At 44.8% G+C, this 18539-nt stretch overlaps 1 protein-coding gene across 6 annotated transcripts in view; it reads left to right on the forward strand.

Annotated features, from left to right (window-relative positions):
- Positions 1-189: 189 nt before the first annotated feature.
- MBD5 (methyl-CpG binding domain protein 5) overlaps positions 190-18539 on the forward strand; it is a 130304-nt gene continuing 111954 nt past the window's right edge. For all 6 annotated transcript variants that reach the window (XM_071435483.1, XM_071435482.1, XM_071435486.1 and 3 more), the window contains exon 1: positions 190-618. The gene's annotated coding sequence lies outside the window, so the exon portion shown is untranslated. The remainder of the gene's footprint in view (positions 619-18539) is intronic.

An 18539-nucleotide genomic window follows, 5' to 3' on the forward strand; every position in this document is an offset into this window, starting at 1 on the left:
CGCTCCCCGCTCCCCTCCCTTCCCTTCCCTCCCCTCCGCTCCTCTCCCGTCACTTCCTCCCCGTCCATTTCCCCCCCTTCTTCCTCCCCCTCATCCACTTCCTTCCTCCCTGTCCCGGATCCGTTTCCGGGAGCGGCGCGCGCGGCGCTGTGGGAAGTCGTCGTCTCCCCCCCCCCCCCCCGTTTCCCCCCCCCCTTCCTCCCCGCGGCCTCCCGAGCTCCCCCGGGGCGCATGCGCGGTGGCGGCCGCCGCTGCTGCCTCCCCTCCTCTTCCTCCTCCTCCTCCTCCTCCTTCTCCTCCTCCTCCTCCTCCTCCTTCCCGACAGCGGCGGCGGCGATGAGGAGGAGCGCGGGGGGGGGCGGCGGCGGGACGGCCGGTTGTTCGCGCCGCTGAAGGGACACGAAGCAGCGCCGCGCCGAGGCGGGGGCGGGGGGCCCCGAGTCGCTGCCCCCCCCGCAGCCCCGCCGGGGAGTTTCTTCCACATCCCCCCCAAACACACCGAGACCCCCCCCCGTCCCTCGGGGGCGGCCCCGCGGAGCGCCGCTCCCTCCTCCTCCTCCCCCTTTATTACCCTTTGTGTGCGTCTCCGCCTTCCTCCCTGCGCCCGGGGGCCCTGAGGTGAGTGCGGGGGGAGCGGCGGGGCGGGGGGGGCTGTTTGTTTACCCCGTGTTTACCCCCTGTTTACCCCGGGGGGGCACCGCCTGTCACTCCGGGCCCCTTCCCGGCGCCCCCCGCCCCAGCTTTGTTGTCGGGGGATGCTCCGGGGATGCTCCTTTGGGCCCCTCCGGAGCGGGAGGGGAGGGGGGTGATGGTGGCGGGGGCGCCGGGCAAAGTTCGGGGTGGTGCGGTGGGTGCTGAGCCCCGGCCGAGTGCCCAAAGTGTTGTTTTCCCGGGATAACACGGAGCCCCGGCGTTGCCCCCCAGGTTCCAGGCCGTTGTTTGACTTATTGTTTGAGTTATTAAACCCCTGCGGTGGTGAAGGTACAAAGACCACTTGTACAAAGACCCTTTCCCGAGCTGAACTTCCAGGGGATAGACAGTCCAGGAGCTGGACTTGGTGTTTGCGGGGTTGGGATGTGCTTTGGTGGCAGCCCCTGGTTTATCGGTGGTGCCCGGCTATATTTGGTCAATGGTTTGTTCAGATATATATGTCGGGATGTGTTTTGCCATGGCTTTCTGCTGGGAAGGCCAAGTGTCTCCATCCCCGCTCACCGTGTTGGGCAGGTGCTGCTGGTGGACTGGCCTGACCATGTTTTCTGCTGGTTCCAGGGAAACTTAGGTGTTCAGACGGCTGAAATAGGTTAGAACGTAATGGCTTTAAATGTCAAACTAAATTCTGGACTCGAGGAAATGTTGGGAGAAGCCTTCTAGATGTTTGCAAGGATCCAGAAGTAAGAGTTGGGGCATTAACACCAAGTTGAGATGAGACAGTCCCCTACACAAGTAGGATGTTTATATTGAAATCGCTGTTGTCTGCTTATTTCTGGAGCTTAATTATGTCCTCTGTAATTTCCAAAAGACAGTTGGAGTGCTTTGGTTTATTTTGGGCTTATTAGTTTTGGTTTGTTAAGCGCTGAGCGCAGAACCATGGAGTAGGCCATGAGTGTGTGCTCCAGAGGTGCATCCCAGTTAAATGGTGGTCAGCAGGGAGTGTGTGCCCCTGTGCCTCATGCTGAAGGATGCCCACAAGAAAGAGCTCTCCTGGCATGCTGGGCTGTCTCCCATCTCTAGTTTGTACCCACGTGTCCGGTGGGAAGCAGCAGTTCTGGGGTCAGGCTGGGAAGAGTTTGAGAGAGCCACAATTTGATGGGGTGGAAGGAGCAGGAGAAGACCAGAGCTGGATTGATACTGGACAATGTTGTGATGGAGAATTGGAGGCAGCAGCCATAACTGTAGCTCTTTCTAACAGTTTGCTGGTAGTTTTCTTTTTGCTTGTAATAACTTTGGGTTTAAAAATGTGGGGACAAAACCTTGACAGAGTCAATCCCCAAAATCAGCAGATGTGTGTATAAACACCCACGATTTAAGCATGTGACTCTCCTTTTAGTTTACTCCAGGTGGGAGCTGGACAGCAAAAGCCTGTCCAAGAGGGAAAGACATAATTTCATTATTTTATTTCATGACACTGCTGCTTTTCTCAGCCTGAGATCCCATTGATCTGCTTTCCTCTGTACATGGAAGCCTACAGTGGCTGCAGGATTACCTTCCCCGTGTATGTAGAGCTGCAGCTCTGCCCCCAACTTCCACATCCCACAGTGATGTGATACAGTAGTTATTACAGGGATTTCACCATCTCCTTGTGTTTGGGGCTTTAAAGTACCTATGGTTTGGTTTAATATGGTTACACAGTGAATTTGAACAGGATTCTGAAGCTGGGCAGAGTAATTCAGGGTTTTTTTCCTTGCTTTAAATCCTAGAGATAAAATTACTGATAAACCTTCATTTCCATAGGCCTCCAGTCCTGCAGCCCAGTCTGTGCTGGAGGGAGAGCTGTGGGATGGGGTGGGAAGGGGCCTCTGAAGGAAGCACTGGTGGCACTGGGATTCTGGGTGGCAATTCCTGCATTCCTGCAGGTTTAGCACAAAGGGGTCTCAGGCTAATTTGGGCCTTCTGGCTGCTGTCACAGCCTTCCAAGAGCTGGAGGAATTGAATCTTTCAACCTGTGCTAGGAAAGATTGTGAATTACCAAACAGCTGTAACTGAAAGGTAACACAGTTTCCTTTTATTTGGGTTCCTTAGGTCTTTTTGCTGCTATTATTGAGATATTTATGGGTGCTGATTGCTTTTAGGAAAACTTGGTGCTTCCAGTTCTTTATCTTTGGGGACAGAATTAATAATTATTTTGCTGTATTCTGGGTCAGTGGCTTCCTGGGCAGATAGTTTGGAATTAGCAAGGACCTGCCATGGCTGTGCTGAGCATGGAGATGCTGTTTAGGCCTGACTTTAATAATGTTTCTGTGGAGTTTGCTGCCATACCCTCCTTCCTTTGTGGACAAATGAGTTGGTCTCTATTTGGATTAGGGAGGCGGATGTTTGAGGAGAATCTTTATGATGCAATACCTTCAATAACTGAACTTTTCTTGCTGTCCTTTCATTCTTGGGCTGTGGAGGGATCAGTGTTCCTCCTTGTTCAAAAGCACTGGAGATCCTGGCATCATCACAGTCCTCTCCAGGGTGGAATGCCTTGGGATTCAGCTGGCTCATTGAATTCTCTTTGTCAGTGGATTTATTTTTTATTTTTTTTCCCTACCGTTCCTCATGGTTATTCCTTCTCTGTGGAAGATGAGTCTGTGAGCCCACCATGGGTTTGTGGCCCAGCAGCCAGTGTTCCCTGTGGAAAGCAGAGGCCAGGTGGGAGGCCCCTCGTGCCCATCTGGAGCCCCACTAATGTCCCAGTGTCTCTCTATGGGCTTAAGAGGCCACGTGCACAAAGCAGTTCAGTCTCATCTGTTCGTGGCCAGGGACACACATTCTGAAAGTGGCTGAGCTTCCTTTGCAAAAATCCTGTCAAAACTTTGGGGAACTGGGGAATTCTGTTTGTTCTTTCAGGCTTGTTGGGTTGTCTGAGGGTTTGGTTTTGTTTGGTTGTCCCTGTGTTGGTTCTTGTTCCGTCCCAGTGGAAATCAGAATTACCATTGATTTCACAAATAAAAAGATACAGGATACATTTATTTCCTTTTTAATGCTCTTATGTCATTAAGGACCTGCTTATTCTTTTAAAGAGTTATTTGAACGTTGGAAACCACAGGCTCTCATTGGCTTTTGTTTGTATTTATTTTTGGAACTATTAGGTGCAATAATACTGCTCAATCAGTTTCAAATGGGCCTGCACAGGAACCAAGGCTGGTATTAGGGATGAAATTTTGGAAGAGCATTGGAAATAGCTTTTAGGATGCTTTAATTTTTCTCTGTGTATCTGGAGCTAAACGAAGAGGGAATAAAACAAAAAGCAGCAGTTAAGAAATTGAGAAGTGCTGACTCTTTCCCTCTTTTGAATCCCAAGTTCTTTATTATAGCAATTTCTATTTTCTTGATGAATCGTCTAGAAAGGAGTTCAGACTTGGTACTATTTTTAAATCAAGGTGAAATTTGTCAAAATCACTTGGACTTGCAATGTTAAAAAGTGTATGAGTACACATGCAAACGAGTTTAGCTGCATACACAAATACGTAAATACATAAATGAGCATCTACAAGAAGTAGTAAAAAGCACTAATTGGAACTTTTCAGTGCTGCTTCAGGGTCCATTGTGAGCCCTGAGCTCCAGGCTGGCAGCAGCAATCAGGAGAGCCCTGCCATGGCTATTCATAGAGCTCTGTGAAATGAGTTGGTCATCTGGGTTTATCTGCAGCCTGACAGGTGTTCCAGCCCCAAAATCTCCATTGCCTCCCATCCTTCCCATGGGAATGACTGAGGAACAAATCCTGTGCTGGGTTCAGTTGTTGGCAGAGCTGGAGATGCCCAAGATACATTTCTTGTTTGTTTGAAGGGGTTTTTTCTGAAATATTCTGTTTCAGGAGCTTTAAATGTGCTTAAAAACGAAGTGGTAAAGTGCTTGAAAATTCTTTTTTATGTTTCTAAGCAAACCTTTATTCTTTCATTTATTACTCTGGTTAAATTAAATGTGCTGTTTATTTTATATATTTTTATTTTCCAAAAAATGTTTTAAAGTAAGCGAGCAATATTTTAAAAATTCTTATCCTGCCACAATATCTGATAACCAGAACTCATAGAAGCAATATATTAATTCATTACTTTGCTATGAGGTAAATATTGAAGCTTGGGCTAAAAAAAAAACCCATATATTGTCATAATTTTTGCTTAGTCTACATTTTCAGTGGCATTAAATGCAGAATTATTTTGGTGTCTGAGTAATCTGAAATGTAAATAGCATCTGAAATATGAGGGCCCTTCGTTTGCAGCATCAGTAGCGTGGCCTCGCTCAGGAAAATTCCCAAGTGAGGGAAGCAGAACAGTTGTCAATTGTTTGCACAACAAATCCTGCTGGATCAAATGGTGATATTCCCAACGTTCAGAGCAAGGAAGGCACGAGATAATGTTGCCTTGTACCCCACTGCCAAAGGAAACAAACACAGCCTAAGTTAGGAGAAAATTTGGCCAGCTACAACCTGGGCCTACATATCAGAAACACAGATAGGCAGAATTTTCCATTCATGCTGCCTAATGGTTGAAAAACATGGAAATTCAATTTCACTTGGCCAATTTTAGACTTGGTTTTTAAGCTCTGGTAGATCATTGCCAACGTGTAATTTAGGATTATCTGTTGTGACAAATTAAAGGCTTGATCAAAATCCGTGAAATGTTTGGGTTTGTCTTCATCCTTGAAGCTTTTATCCATCTACCTCATGTATATCTATATATATATCTGTATATATCTATATATTTATATAGATATCTATATAGATATATATCTGTATATTTATATAGATATATATAGATATTTATATAGATATCCATATAGATATATAGATATTTATATAGATATCTATATATATCTGTTTATATATTTTATATATATATACATATACACACACATATATATACATATCTATATAGATATATATCTGTATATTTATATAGATATCTATCTATATATTTATATAGATATATATTTATATAGATATCTATGTGTTTATGTATATATCTATATATTTATATAGATATCTATATAGATATCTGTGTATATATATATATATATACAATACATATAGGTGACTAGGCCCACCAGAATGAGTACAAATTTCAAGTGTTTTGGTAAGACTGATTGTGTAGCTCCAGTCTAACCAAAACACATGGAATAATGAAAATAATAAACCTAGCCTTTATATTTTTGGTTGTGTTTGTCCCTAATCTATTTAATTTAATTTCATTTTTATTTTTAAGACTGATGCAATGTAGCTTTATGCATCGTTTTAATTTTTTTATATAAGCACACTGTCAATTTAAGGAGATAAATTTTATTTATTTTAACTGTGTGTAGAAGAGAAACACAAAAAAATATTGTGCTAGATCCTCCCATCCAAACTCTAGATAAGAATAATTTTTTTAGTATCTGCTATTTTTGGAAGAAAACACTGCAAAAGTGAACAAATGAGATCATTGATTCAAGAAACAAAGTAGTCAGGAATCTGTAGTGAGCTGGTTTTTTTAGAACAGAACTTCCTTTTGTCTTTTAGGGGTTGGGGGCAGGAGAGGGATACGTTGTTCCCTCGTAATCTTTATGGGGCAGAGGCTTGGATCAGATTTCAGAGGTGGATGTGTTGGTGATGCAATGTGGTGTTGTCTTGTTGTTCCTGAACGTGCCTGCCTGGAATGGCAAATATTGTGAAGTTTTCTGGCTTTTTAGTTGTTTCTGGAAGGCTCATCCCATGTTTCTTAAGGAGTAGCTCCCTTTGAAAGCTCAGAAAATAGGAATTTTCCCCATTTGTGCAATGCTAGGAAAGGTTTGGTTTGTGGAGATGCTGTTTGAAATGACTTTTCCCCCTGCATTTTGTCCCAGGGGAGCTGATGGCTGGCTGGGGGAGCTGGAGCCCAGTGGAAGGGTTTGTTGGGCTGATGGCAGTGAGAGCTGAGCCTCCTGTGGCCTCAGATCAGCCTGCTCAGAGCTGCAGAGGGGATCACAGCCAAGCACTGGCCTCTGATTGCCTCCAGAAATTCCTGTCACTGCTTCCTTTCAGGCTCACAACTGGGCAGACTGGCACCTGTGTTTGGGATTGTGGCTCTTCAAGGTTTTCAGTAGAAGTTTTGTCCTAAATACCAGTGCAGGTATCAAAATCCTTCTAGCACAACCCTTGAGTTGTCCGAAGTCAAAGCACTTTGGCTTTTCCCTGCTAAGATGATTTAAAGCACTGAGGCTGGGAAATCCCACCTGCTCATGGTAGCCAGAACAGACAATAAAATGAACCAAAAACTAAACCCAAAACTTCCACGTAATACTTGAAACTTGGGACTGATGTTCGAGTTTAAGGAGCGTGTCCTTAAAAATCTGTGAGTTGTTGGAGCCTTTTAAAAGCCACGTGGCTCCCCTTGAAGTTGCCTGGGTGTTATTAAGTCATAAAGCAGGGCTGTGTCTGTGGGCCAGCTGAAGCAAACCATATCTGGGCTGGAGGCTATTGGTTCCTCACCTCTGTTTTAAAATTAGTCCAATGGTTTGCAGCGTGATTCATTTCTAAAAATGACTTGTCCATCTGTGCAGGGTGCCCTGGCTGGAGCCTTGCAGTGCTGCTGGGGCTTTGCTGGCACTTGTGTTACTCTCAGGACATCTTGGAGCCCTGTTGTATCCCACTTTTCTTTGATAAATGTGGTAATTCAGGCATTAAGCTGGGTATGAAAACTGTGGTGCGAGTGATTTTGATTTTTGGAAATATCTATCCAATGTTTCTGCTCTTGAGACTCTACTAGTAAAAAATATAAATATGAAATCTTCAAGAAAAAAAATAGTAATAATGTCTATTCTGTTTGCACTGCTAAAATATTTATCAATTTCTTAGGTGCTGGATCAAGCCCTAAATCTGAATTTTTATGAGTTGTAACTTGACAAAGGTCTTGGGGAACAAAACTTGTAACAAAGTAATGCTCCCCCCAAAGCTGGGCAGCTCCTTCATCAGCTGCCCTGGGGGTTCCTGGGGCATCACCTTCCACCTGGAGCTTTCTTTACACAACTCTGGGGATTCCTGGCCTTTTCCCTGTGCTCCTTTCCCTAAAAACTTCACAGTTTTTATGGATCAGTTCTTAATCATCTTCTGTAACTCAGCTCCTTTGATGGAAGAGTCCTGCTAAGGATCTGCAGACATTTAGAATCTGCAGAATTTAGGAACATGTCTCTGGAACTTAAAAGTAAACAGAAAATCAAGACAATATTTTTAATTTTCATTTTTATGTTAAAGGAACTTACATGCCAGTAAAAGTATTCCCATGTGTAAGAGCATCATCCTTTTTCTTAAATAATAATTATCAGACCAATAACTGTTGCTTTGTCAGAGAAGGAATATCTGAACTTTGGAGAGCCTGTTGTTACATTTTTTTAATTTTCAAAGAAAAAAATCAAAAAGAATTGATCAATACTTTCTCCAAGTATTGATCTATGCTAAATAAAACTAAGTTTAACTTTATTCAGGGTGGTTTTTTTGATGTTACAGATCCTACAACCTGAGAGAGATTTATCCCATAGATGAACAGTTGGAAGTAGATTATTCTCATTTTTAATATCATTGCATTCAAAAAAAACAGTAAAAAACTGTTAATATTCAGCTTTTGCTAATTATTGCAAATAATTATAATACTTTGTGTGGAATTTATTGATGGTGTATGTGAGTCTGGCATGTTTCTGTGCAATTCTAGAAAAAAATGAAATGCTTTTTACTTTGTGTTTTGGTAGATAGTAGTCAAAGGCATTTGTAATACAGCAAAATGTTCAGTACAATGGTGGTGAATGTAAACTGAATTGTTGCTGATGGTGAACATTAAATTGAGGATATTTTAAGGCATTTCCAGTTGTTGTCTCAAAAGAAAGCTCTTTATAAAGGTTTTTATTGAATGTCCCAGTGTTGAGAGTTGGTTGTCCTGTGCTCCAGAGGTCTTCACAGGCAGGTAGGATTTTGGGATTAGGTTCTGTGGACCTGGATATTCATCAGAAATTCCCAAATAATTACTGTTTTTTTTAATCTCTGCATTAATCCTGTCCAGCGTAATCCATAATTATTCTGTCCTCAATTTGCACAGACTCTCCTGTTGTTGACTCCTGCTTTACTCACCTACTTTATTGTGCCCCAATAGACATTCCTGACAAGTTACTAACTCTGAGTTGTCCTGGGAATTGTCTGTGTGTTTTTGGGGCAGCGAGTTTATCACCCCACAAAAAAAAACCCATCAGACTTCAGGGAATGCATCTGCTGGGCTGAAATATTTTGATTTTTGTGCACAGGATGGTGAGGCTGCTGCAGGGGAGGGGGAGTTCCGTGGAGCTGCAAGGTGCAGCCTGTGGATAATAACCCTTCCTGCTGCTCTCTGTGGCTTTGGGGTTGGGGAACAGGGGGTTTGGCTCCCCAAAAAGGAGCAGGCAGGGCAGGACTGTAACTGAAAGCTGCTGCAGGGGCCTTGGGGCTGCAGGAGGAAGGAAACGAGCGGGGAAACGCTCGGAAGAGGCAGAGCCTGGGGAGAGGGGTTGGTGGTCAGGAGCAGTGAAGGGGGATGTGGATGGCAGCAGGGAGGGAAGGGGATGGGGCAGAGTTAGTGAGGGCTGTAATGAAAATCAGGGGAATGTGGGGAGCAGGGGCCTGTGGGGGTGTGTAAATTGTTTGCCTTGACAGAGGGGAGCAGATCAGAGAACCATGGAGTGGCTTGGGTTGAAGGGAGCTTCAATCTCATCCCATTCCCCCCCATTCCGTGGTTGGGTTGTCCAGCCTGGCCTTGGGCACTGCCAGGGATCCAGGAGCAGCCACAGCAAATCTGGGCACCTGTGCCAGGGCCTGCCCACCCTCACAAGGAACAATTCCTTCTCAAATCCCATCCATCCCTGCCCTCTGGCACTGGGAGCCATTCCCTGGGTGCTGTCCCTCCATCCCTTGTCCCCAGTCCCTCTCCAGCTCTCCTGGAGCCCCTTCAGGCCCTGCCAGGGGCTCTGAGCTCTGCCTGGAGCCTTCCCTTCTCCAGGTGAGCACCCCCAGCTCTCCCAGCCTGGCTCCAGCCCTGGGATCCAGACTCTGATGAAAAGGGGAGCTGATGACTCTTGGTGGGAAAACCCACCTGGCAGCCTCGCTGAAGCCACAAGTATCAAGAATATTTTCACACAGTATCAACCAGAAAGTGCTGCTTAATCACAGCCTTTACATCCAGCAGCCTTAGAATGATTTGAAAAGGGAAGTAAACAGGCCTGTGAGTGTATAAATAATTCCATAATATTGCCACTGTTGCTGCCTCAACTTGGAAGAGCTGGGAGTTGCTGCTGAGCGGGCCTGGCTGGGCAGCCAGCCCTGCTGCTCTCAGACCAGTGATGCCTTGTGCAGGCTGACCCAGAGCAGAGACTGGACAGAGCTAAGGAATAAAGCAGGGATTCATTCCAAGCATCTCCTCCATGGATCCACCTTGGGCAGCACCAGAGCCCAGCCAGGGCTGCACCCAAGATGAACCAAAATGGCCCCAAAATGCACCAGCGCTCCCGGGCTCTGTCCCTGGGATCAGTTCTGCTCCATTTGCATCTTGCAGTTCATTGTCCCATCCCAGCTTTAGCCCCTGCAGTCCCATCCTTGTTTTTCTCTCTCCAGCCCATGGGGTTTGTGCTCTTGGGCTGAGATTTGGCTCATTTGTCCTTGGTGCCCAGCTGGAGCAGGAATTGTTTTGTCTCCCTACTCTGTGAAGAGAGCCCTAATGTGAAGCCTAGACTGAGACACTACAGCAGCACAGAATCTGAAAAACATGAAACTCAAACCTGAGGCATCCACCAGGACCTGTATCCGTGCCCCAGAAATGCTTTCACATCCTGGAGGACTTTGGCCTGGGTGTTTGGGTTTCCAGCAGGGAAGTCTCCAACAGTTCAGTCCATGGCTGGAGCTGGGTTCTCCTTTGTCCCACCATGGTTCTGCTCTGCTCCCAGCCCATCCATGGCTGAGTTTTCCTAGGAAAGCATCCCAGTGTGGAGAGGGTGGCTGGAATGCTGTGCATGCCTTGCCTGTGTTGTGTTTACTTTGACTTTATTCTCCTTGCTCGTCCCCTGAGTAAACAATCCTAATCCAGTGCTGCACATCCAAGGCAGCTCTGCTGGGTCTCACAGAACCTCCCTGCCTTTCTGTGCCTCCTTTTGCCATCAAACTCAGTATTCCTAGGCAGGGAAAACCACTGATTTATATGGATTATTCTAATCCAACATCATGCAAGCAAAATCAAAAAATAGTTTGACTACCTAATGATTCAGAAATGCAGACACGTTGCCAAAAATTTTAGCATTTGTTAGCTTTACACTTGAGCAAATGCATTCTGGTAGAGAATTGAACTTCTTTATTTTAACTCTTATCTGTGGAGTTTTAAGGCTTAGGAATTTATCCCATAATTCTACCAAATACAAAAATTAGTCTTTAAATTTCTTGTATCTTCCTCTTTTTTGGAATAAATATTTCTGAATTTATAAATACAGGGACAAACATTTTTCCTTTAAATACAGCCAGAAAAGTTTCTTCTTTTGTTGAACAGGAGCTCTAATATGATTTAGCATTTTCTACTTTGAGATAATGAGTTGAAGCAGGGCTTTAATGAAATAAATTCAGTGCAGCTTAGTGAGGAAAGGGGGTTTCTCTTGAATAACTCAGTTTCTTTCCAGTGCTTAAGTATTTCAATAAAAACAGGAACTAAATTTTTTGGAGGAACCTCAGCAGAAGAAGGAGCCAGATGTGTTGATTTTGTAAACATTAAACAATCTGCATTCTAAGAATTATTCTCTGATCCCTTTGAACTCAAGCAGTGACTAAAGGATTTTGTGTCTCTCTATTGGACAGTGTTTTTCTGTGCATTTGCCAGTCATAACCAGAGCCTTGATATGACTGTAATGTATAAAATATCAAGAACAACGTGGGGTTTTAATTTTTTGTCACTGTCTTCTGTAGAAATTATTTTGGACCTAATACAGGGGGATAATTTTACATAGTTCCATGAAGAATCAAAAAAGAAAAGTGGTTATTTAGGATGAGCAGAGCTCTTATCAGTGCAGAAACTTGATTTCTGAATTTAATTTCTATTGGGTAATGTAAACTGAAAGTACTGATATTAATCTGTGTTAGTTTCTGGTTAGCTGGAACTTACTAATAATTAACTAAATTTTAATGGTTTTTCCTGTTCTACCTGAAAAAAAGCCCAAACCTGTCCCAAAATACTGTGCTTTTCTCTAAATTACCACAGCTGTACATTTCAAAGAAATATTCTCCTGTAGTTCTGTCACAAGCAAGAAAAAGGGATTTGTTCAATCAGCTGAAATGAAATTATCTGCAAACCAGCAATGAGTTCCTTATGCATTTTCCCCATGATTCACTATCTGATGAAAAATATGTTAATATTTGTTATAATTTTGAACCAGATTTGAGAGGATTTGGGGTTTTATTTAGGTTTTTAGATAGTAACACACAAGTCAATTGAGTCTTTGACATCAGACAGACTGGGAGGGACTTGGTTCAAGTGAAATTACCTGTTCTGCATGAATCTCTCTCAGAATCTTGCTCCTTAACAAGTTCTTCTCACTACTCTAAAACACTAAATTTTAAATTCAAACTAGATTGTTTTGGATAAAAGTAAGGAAAATAGAAAATTCCTGCAACATTCCAGAATAAAGTATTACATGGAAAATTCATGGTGTTATTCAGTATTTAAAAGTGCTGCTTCTGTTTTCATTCATAGCCAGGGAGCTTTGCATTACTTTTACATGATTTTTATTTTTTTTTTTTTTTTTTAGTCAAAAAGTAATACATTCTTTTATTTTTTAATATTTTGTATCGTTATTTCCTCTGATTTGGTGCTGCCATAAATAATATTAAATATCTGGGTACGAAATAATAATATTAAAATAATAATAATATTAAATTAACAATAATAGTATTAAAATAATAGTAATATTAAAGTAATAATATTAGAATAATAACAATAATATTAAAATAATAATAATAAATGATAATAATAAATAATAATATTAAATGTTTGGGTGCAAAAAGTTGTAATTAATGTCTGGGCAGAGCGCTGTGTGTTTCTGGAGAGAAATCTCTTCATGTTTAGGGGAGCAATTACTTTTCCCGTGTGTTTTGTGGGGGTTTGGGGTTATTGTCCTATAGGCACCACGTCCCTGTGGGCTGGTGCCTCCCCCAGAGGTCAGCTGATGTTTCACAGTAGAGTGCAGCATATTTTTCTCTGTGCAATGAAAAAAAAAGAAGTTTTATGACCTGAGCAAAACACTTTCCCCATTTCTGTAGAGACTTTTAGTGTCCAAAAGCTTTTCATAAATACAGCTATAGAATACCTAAGGCTATTCAATTCATCTTCTCAAGGGCAAAGGATTTTTTTTTCCCTTTTTTTGATTAAATTTTTTGGAGAAAGGAAGCTGTCAGAACAGACTTTATAGTTTTGCCTTTGTTGAATTGACACTCTATAAAATTTTATTTTAGCAGATTCGATACGAGAGGGAAGCAAACGATAGACTCCAAGTAGGGCAGGGAAGAAAGTTGTAGGTTATTAAATCTTTTCAAGGAGAAAAGGAAGTAGTTCAGTGTGCTCACAGAGGTTCCTGTGTCAGCAACTGGGGAGCCTGGCAGACATTATCTCCAGGCAGCAGCAGGTTAGGGAGCACAGGGTGGGAAGGGGATGCTGAACTTCCAGCAAGAAGGAAATTGAGATATTTAACCTGATTCAGAGCTGGGCTTGCTTTAGATCTCCTTTTACTCTGCAGGCCGTGAGCTGCAGTGTGGGAGAGTTTGGAGCACGCAGGTTAAAAAGTGAATTTCAGTGTGTTGAAGTAGACATCTTAACAGAATTGTTATTTTTTTTTCAGAATGAATGTAGCATTAAGGAAAAATGATAGCAACACAGCAGATAAATTGGAGTCATTTAACATTTAACACATGGGTTGGGTTTTGGGGAGGGAGGGTTTCCATCCCACCCTGCTCTCCATGGACACCCATCCATCCATAGGGAAGGGTTTCCATCCCACCCTGCTCTCCATGGACATCCATCCATCCCCAGGGAAGGGTTTCCATCCCACTCTGCTCTCCATGGACACCCATCCATCCATCCATAGGGAAGGGTTTCCATCCCACTCTGCTCTCCATGGACACCCATCCATCCATCCATAGGGAAGGGTTTCCATCCCACCCTGCTCTCCATGGACATCCATCCATAGGGAAGGGTTTCCACCCCACCCTGCTCTCCATGGACATCCATCCATAGGGAAGGGTTTCCACCCCACCCTGCTCTCCATGGACATCCATCCATCCCCAGGGAAGGGTTTCCATCCCACCCTGCTCTCCATGGACATCCATCCCTAGGGAAGGGTTTCCATCCCACCCTGCTCTCCATGGACACCCATCCATCCATAGGGAAGGGTTTCCATCCCACCCTGCTCTCCATGGACATCCATCCCCAGGGAAGGGTTTCCATCCCACCCTGCTCTCCATGGACACCCATCCATCCCCAGGGAAGGGTTTCCATCCCACCCTGCTCTCCATGGACACCCATCCATAGGGAAGGGTTTCCATCCCACCCTGCTCTCCATGGACATCCATCCATAGGGAAGGGTTTCCATCCCACCCTGCTCTCCATGGACATCCATCCATAGGGAAGGGTTTCCACCCCACCCTGCTCTCCATGGACATCCATCCATCCCCAGGGAAGGGTTTCCATCCCACCCTGCTCTCCATGGACACCCATCCATCCATCCATAGGGAAGGGTTTCCATCCCACCCTGCTCTCCATGGACATCCATCCATCCATAGGGAAGGGTTTCCGTCCCACCCTGCTCTCCATGGACACCCATCCATCCCCAGGGAAGGGTTTCCATCCCACCCTGCTCTCCATGGACACCCATCCATCCCCAGGGAAGGGTTTCCATCCCACCCTGCTCTCCATGGACACCCATCCATCCATAGGGAAGGGTTTCCGTCCCACCCTGCTCTCCATGGACACCCATCCATCCCCAGGGAAGGGTTTCCATCCCACCCTGCTCTCCATGGACATCCATCCCTAGGGAAGGGTTTCCATCCCACCCTGCTCTCCATGGACACCCATCCATCCCCAGGGAAGGGTTTCCATCCCACCCTGCTCTCCATGGACATCCATAGGGAAGGGTTTCCATCCCACCCTGCTCTCCATGGACATCCCCAGGGAAGGGTTTCCATCCCACCCTGCTCTCCATGGACACCCATGAAAGTTTTTCTGGGAGCTGCCCCTGTCCTAAGGATGTGGGCAGGATTGCTGGGATTATTGTGGGGTCCCTTGGCCCCTATCCCTGTGCTATGCTCTGTAGCTCTGTTCTCTGTGCCAGCTGAGCTGGGTGTTTGGGGGTGAGCTCAGGGAGGCCCCGAGCTGGGTGTGTGCCCAAAGCTCAGCAGCATTCCCTCCAGCAGGATCCAGGGCTGTGCTGCCATCCCTGGAGCTGGCAGAGCCTCTGGAGCCAGCGGGGTGTGGGTGGGAGGTGGAGCCAGGTGAGCCATGGAGGCTCTCAGAGCAGTCGTGCCCCTGCCAGTTGGGACTTGTGGGAGACTGGCAGGGAGCAGGAGCACAGCCCTTCACTGCAATGTCATTCTCACACAAAATTGCTGCTCCTTTCAGGGGATTGGCCTGGCTGGTGCTTGATACCCACTGTGCTAGGGAGGGGAAATCAGAGAGGTAAAATCCTAGGGAAATGTTTGTGTAGTCCTACATGGGACTTGACTGGGAGAATTCCACTTGTCCTGTGTCTAGGCAGGGCAATGAGAAATGTTGAGCAGGCTGACAGCAGGTGAATGTTATCCAGACTGCAGCAGTTTGGGAATCAGCCCTTCTGTTTTGGGAAGTTGTCATTTCTGCAGTCATGGAGACGCTCATTAGACATCTCACATTCAATATGCAGCTTATTGAGCACTTGGCTGAGAAATGATGAGCAGAACAATTGCATCTTGAGGGAAAGCTGCCTTTGGAGAGAATGGGCTTCCCTGGGTTAGTCATGGACACATAATTGTTTAAATTTTTTAAATTAATCTGAAGATGCTGTGGGCATGGATGCTTTTCTGATGGGATGGGGTAGGTCCAGGTGGTTTAGGGTCATGCTTTTGCTTTGTGTGAAGATCTAGAAGGAGCAAACCCACTGTGGTGGCAAGGATGTGACCTGTAAGTTTATTTTTTATATGCTGGTGTTAGAAACCCTGAGACCCTTCAGTAATGAGGTGAGATGGGTGCCGTTCCCTGATTCTTCTTCCAAAACTTAAAATGACATTGCATTAAAACATAAATGAATAACAAATCATGAAACAAACCAGAAGTACATGGGATAACATTCCGGTTACTTGTCCACTGATAAATTCACAGTTAAAACAGTGAAAAGAGAAATTGATGTAAAATTGTATCCTTGGACACATTCTACTAAGGGCTCAGAATAGTCACTTTTTATGTACTGAGACTTCCACTAAGTTCATATATTCTACAGCTTTCCTAGCACAGATAAAAGGGCCTGCATCAATGATATAATTTACCAATTTAAACCTTAGTTTCTATTTTTAAGTAAGTGATATCTAATATTTGGTAGGGGGTTGGGAGCATCTTGTGAAGAAACATTTCTCTCTAACCATTTTGGATTCTAAAGCCAGAATGAATATGGGAGAGTAGACTGAATTTACAAAATATCAGTCTGAGCACAACAAAAGGACTGGGGCTTCTTTTCTTTGAGGTGTTTTTTTTTTGTTGTTGTTCTTTTTATCTCCTAACTGAAAAATAGTCCAGTTCTTCCCCACCCCCAAGTGAAAGAAGAATTGGAGTGCCCTGCCACAGGGAGAGGAGCAGAAAAGGTGAAAAGCCCCGAGCAGCAGGGCAGAGCAGAGGAGGCCATAAAGGGTTTGTTGTGTGGTACACAGGTTGTTAATGCTGTTAATGATTGAGCTGTTTATGGGGGATTACAAAGGGATAGGAAACGACTCTGCTCAGGAATTCCACTGAACCCCAGAGACATGAACAAAAGTTTAGCAGGATGCTGGACTGGGACTGGGCTTTGCCAGCAGAAGCTCCCAGAGCTGCTGAGGAGCACAAACACAAGTGGCTGCAGGGTCATCCTGCTTTAATGGGCCACCAGAGGTGTCCCCCGGGCCAGAGGCTCCTGGGACACCGAGAGTCCCTGGCACTATTGAGTTACAGCATGGCAGGGTTACAGGAGCTGGGAGTTCACACAAATATGCTGTCATACTTGCTAGACCTGTACATCGAGTCTGGGGGTTGGGCATTTTGGGGGTTTGTTTTCTAGGGGGTTTTAATAAATGCAAACTTCCTAAACCCCACTGATAGGTAGATGTTTGTTATTTGCTCTGTTGGGAGTGCATTTTAGTTGTTAAAGATCAGGAACATAGCTTTACTATTGGTTTTATGAATACTTTGGACATCCAGCTTGTTTCCTCAGAAGTGTAATGTTATGGTTTATAAACTGGAAGTCCCTTCTCCTATTTTCCCACATCATAATCGAGTTTACAGCAGCTCTGGCTGCTTCTCTTCTGCTTGTGTTTCAGGCTCAGTGACTCTGGTTCTTGGGCTGTGTCCCCACGGGTGGTGACCTTAGGGAGGGCTCTGAGGAGTGCTGGGACTTGTGTTGTGCTGTTGCAGTCTGAAATCATCCTGTCCTGCTCACAGAGCCATCATGCAGAGTCTGATCACCAGGGCTATGTTTAGAAATTGAGGAGGAACCTTTCCAGCTCCTCGTAGTAGAGATGGGAAGAGGAGGAGCAGCCACTTGTCATTTCCCTGCAAAAGAGGCTCCCCAGTTTCTAGAAACATTTCTGGTGCTGTTGAGTGGTTTGATCAGCCTCTAGCTGTGTTTTCAATAAAAAATGCATCTTTTTGATGTCTCTCCCAAAGCCATAGGCTTTTCTTTACCCTTATTAGTTCTTGGGCACATTATGATGATGGTTATAGATGGTGCAAAGTGGTGAAAATGCTCCTTTGAGCAGTGCCAGGTTTTAGCATTAGAAGGTTCAGGGAATACTGAGCAGAGAGAAAAGCTGGAACATCCTGGCCATTGTAGTACTCTAACATATCAAATTACACACACAACACCCCCATTTGTGCAAAAATCATTAATCCAAACCACCTGTTTGTTGTACATGATTTTACCTCACCTTTTGATGGTACCAGCTCTGGGGTGAGACACCTGGGAGTGAAACTCCTGCCATATTCCAAATGGGAATCCAGCTGTGAGCCATGGATCAGGTTAGCACCATTTACATGAATTAGCAAAGCCCATCAGGTGCCAACCAAACTGCTGCAAGCTCCACTTCTGGCTGGAAGTTCAGGCTTCCTGGGGCTAAGCTGGGTGTAGGAACGTGAGTGCAGTGGCTGCTGCAGCATTTGGAGCTGGCTCTGCCTGGGAAGGGGAGCACTGGCTCGCAAGGAAGCTCCCAATAATCCTTGGAAGTGGTTCCTGCAGCAAACTGTGACAGTGTTTGGTGTGCAGGCTCCCTGCTCCTGGCATGCTGGCTCTCCATAGCCTATGAAATACAGAGTGCATGAATCCATCAGCTGGGGATAAATGTCTCTGTTTTGGGGGTTTGCTCAGAAGTTGTGCAAAACTGGATGTAAAATGTTGCATTAAACCTTGGCAGGCAACAATGTGCCACTTTGCTATTTAAGTTTGGGTTCATCTGTGAAGGGGATTTTGGAGAAATAATATTCATCTTTTCCCTTCCTCCAGAGAAAACAGAAATGTGCTGCTAAAATCTGGTGATTTTTTTACAGCTGTTTTGGATACTGGGGAGAAGGGGCAGTGGATGTGTCTGAATTCTCTCTGGAGCATTTCAGAGTATCATTTAGGAATATTTC

The sequence above is a fragment of the Agelaius tricolor genome, unplaced genomic scaffold (genome assembly GCF_023055355.1).
Source record: "Agelaius tricolor isolate 1412-34295 unplaced genomic scaffold, bAgeTri1.0.p SCAF_10, whole genome shotgun sequence".
In the NCBI taxonomy this organism is placed as follows: Eukaryota; Metazoa; Chordata; class Aves; order Passeriformes; family Icteridae; genus Agelaius; species Agelaius tricolor.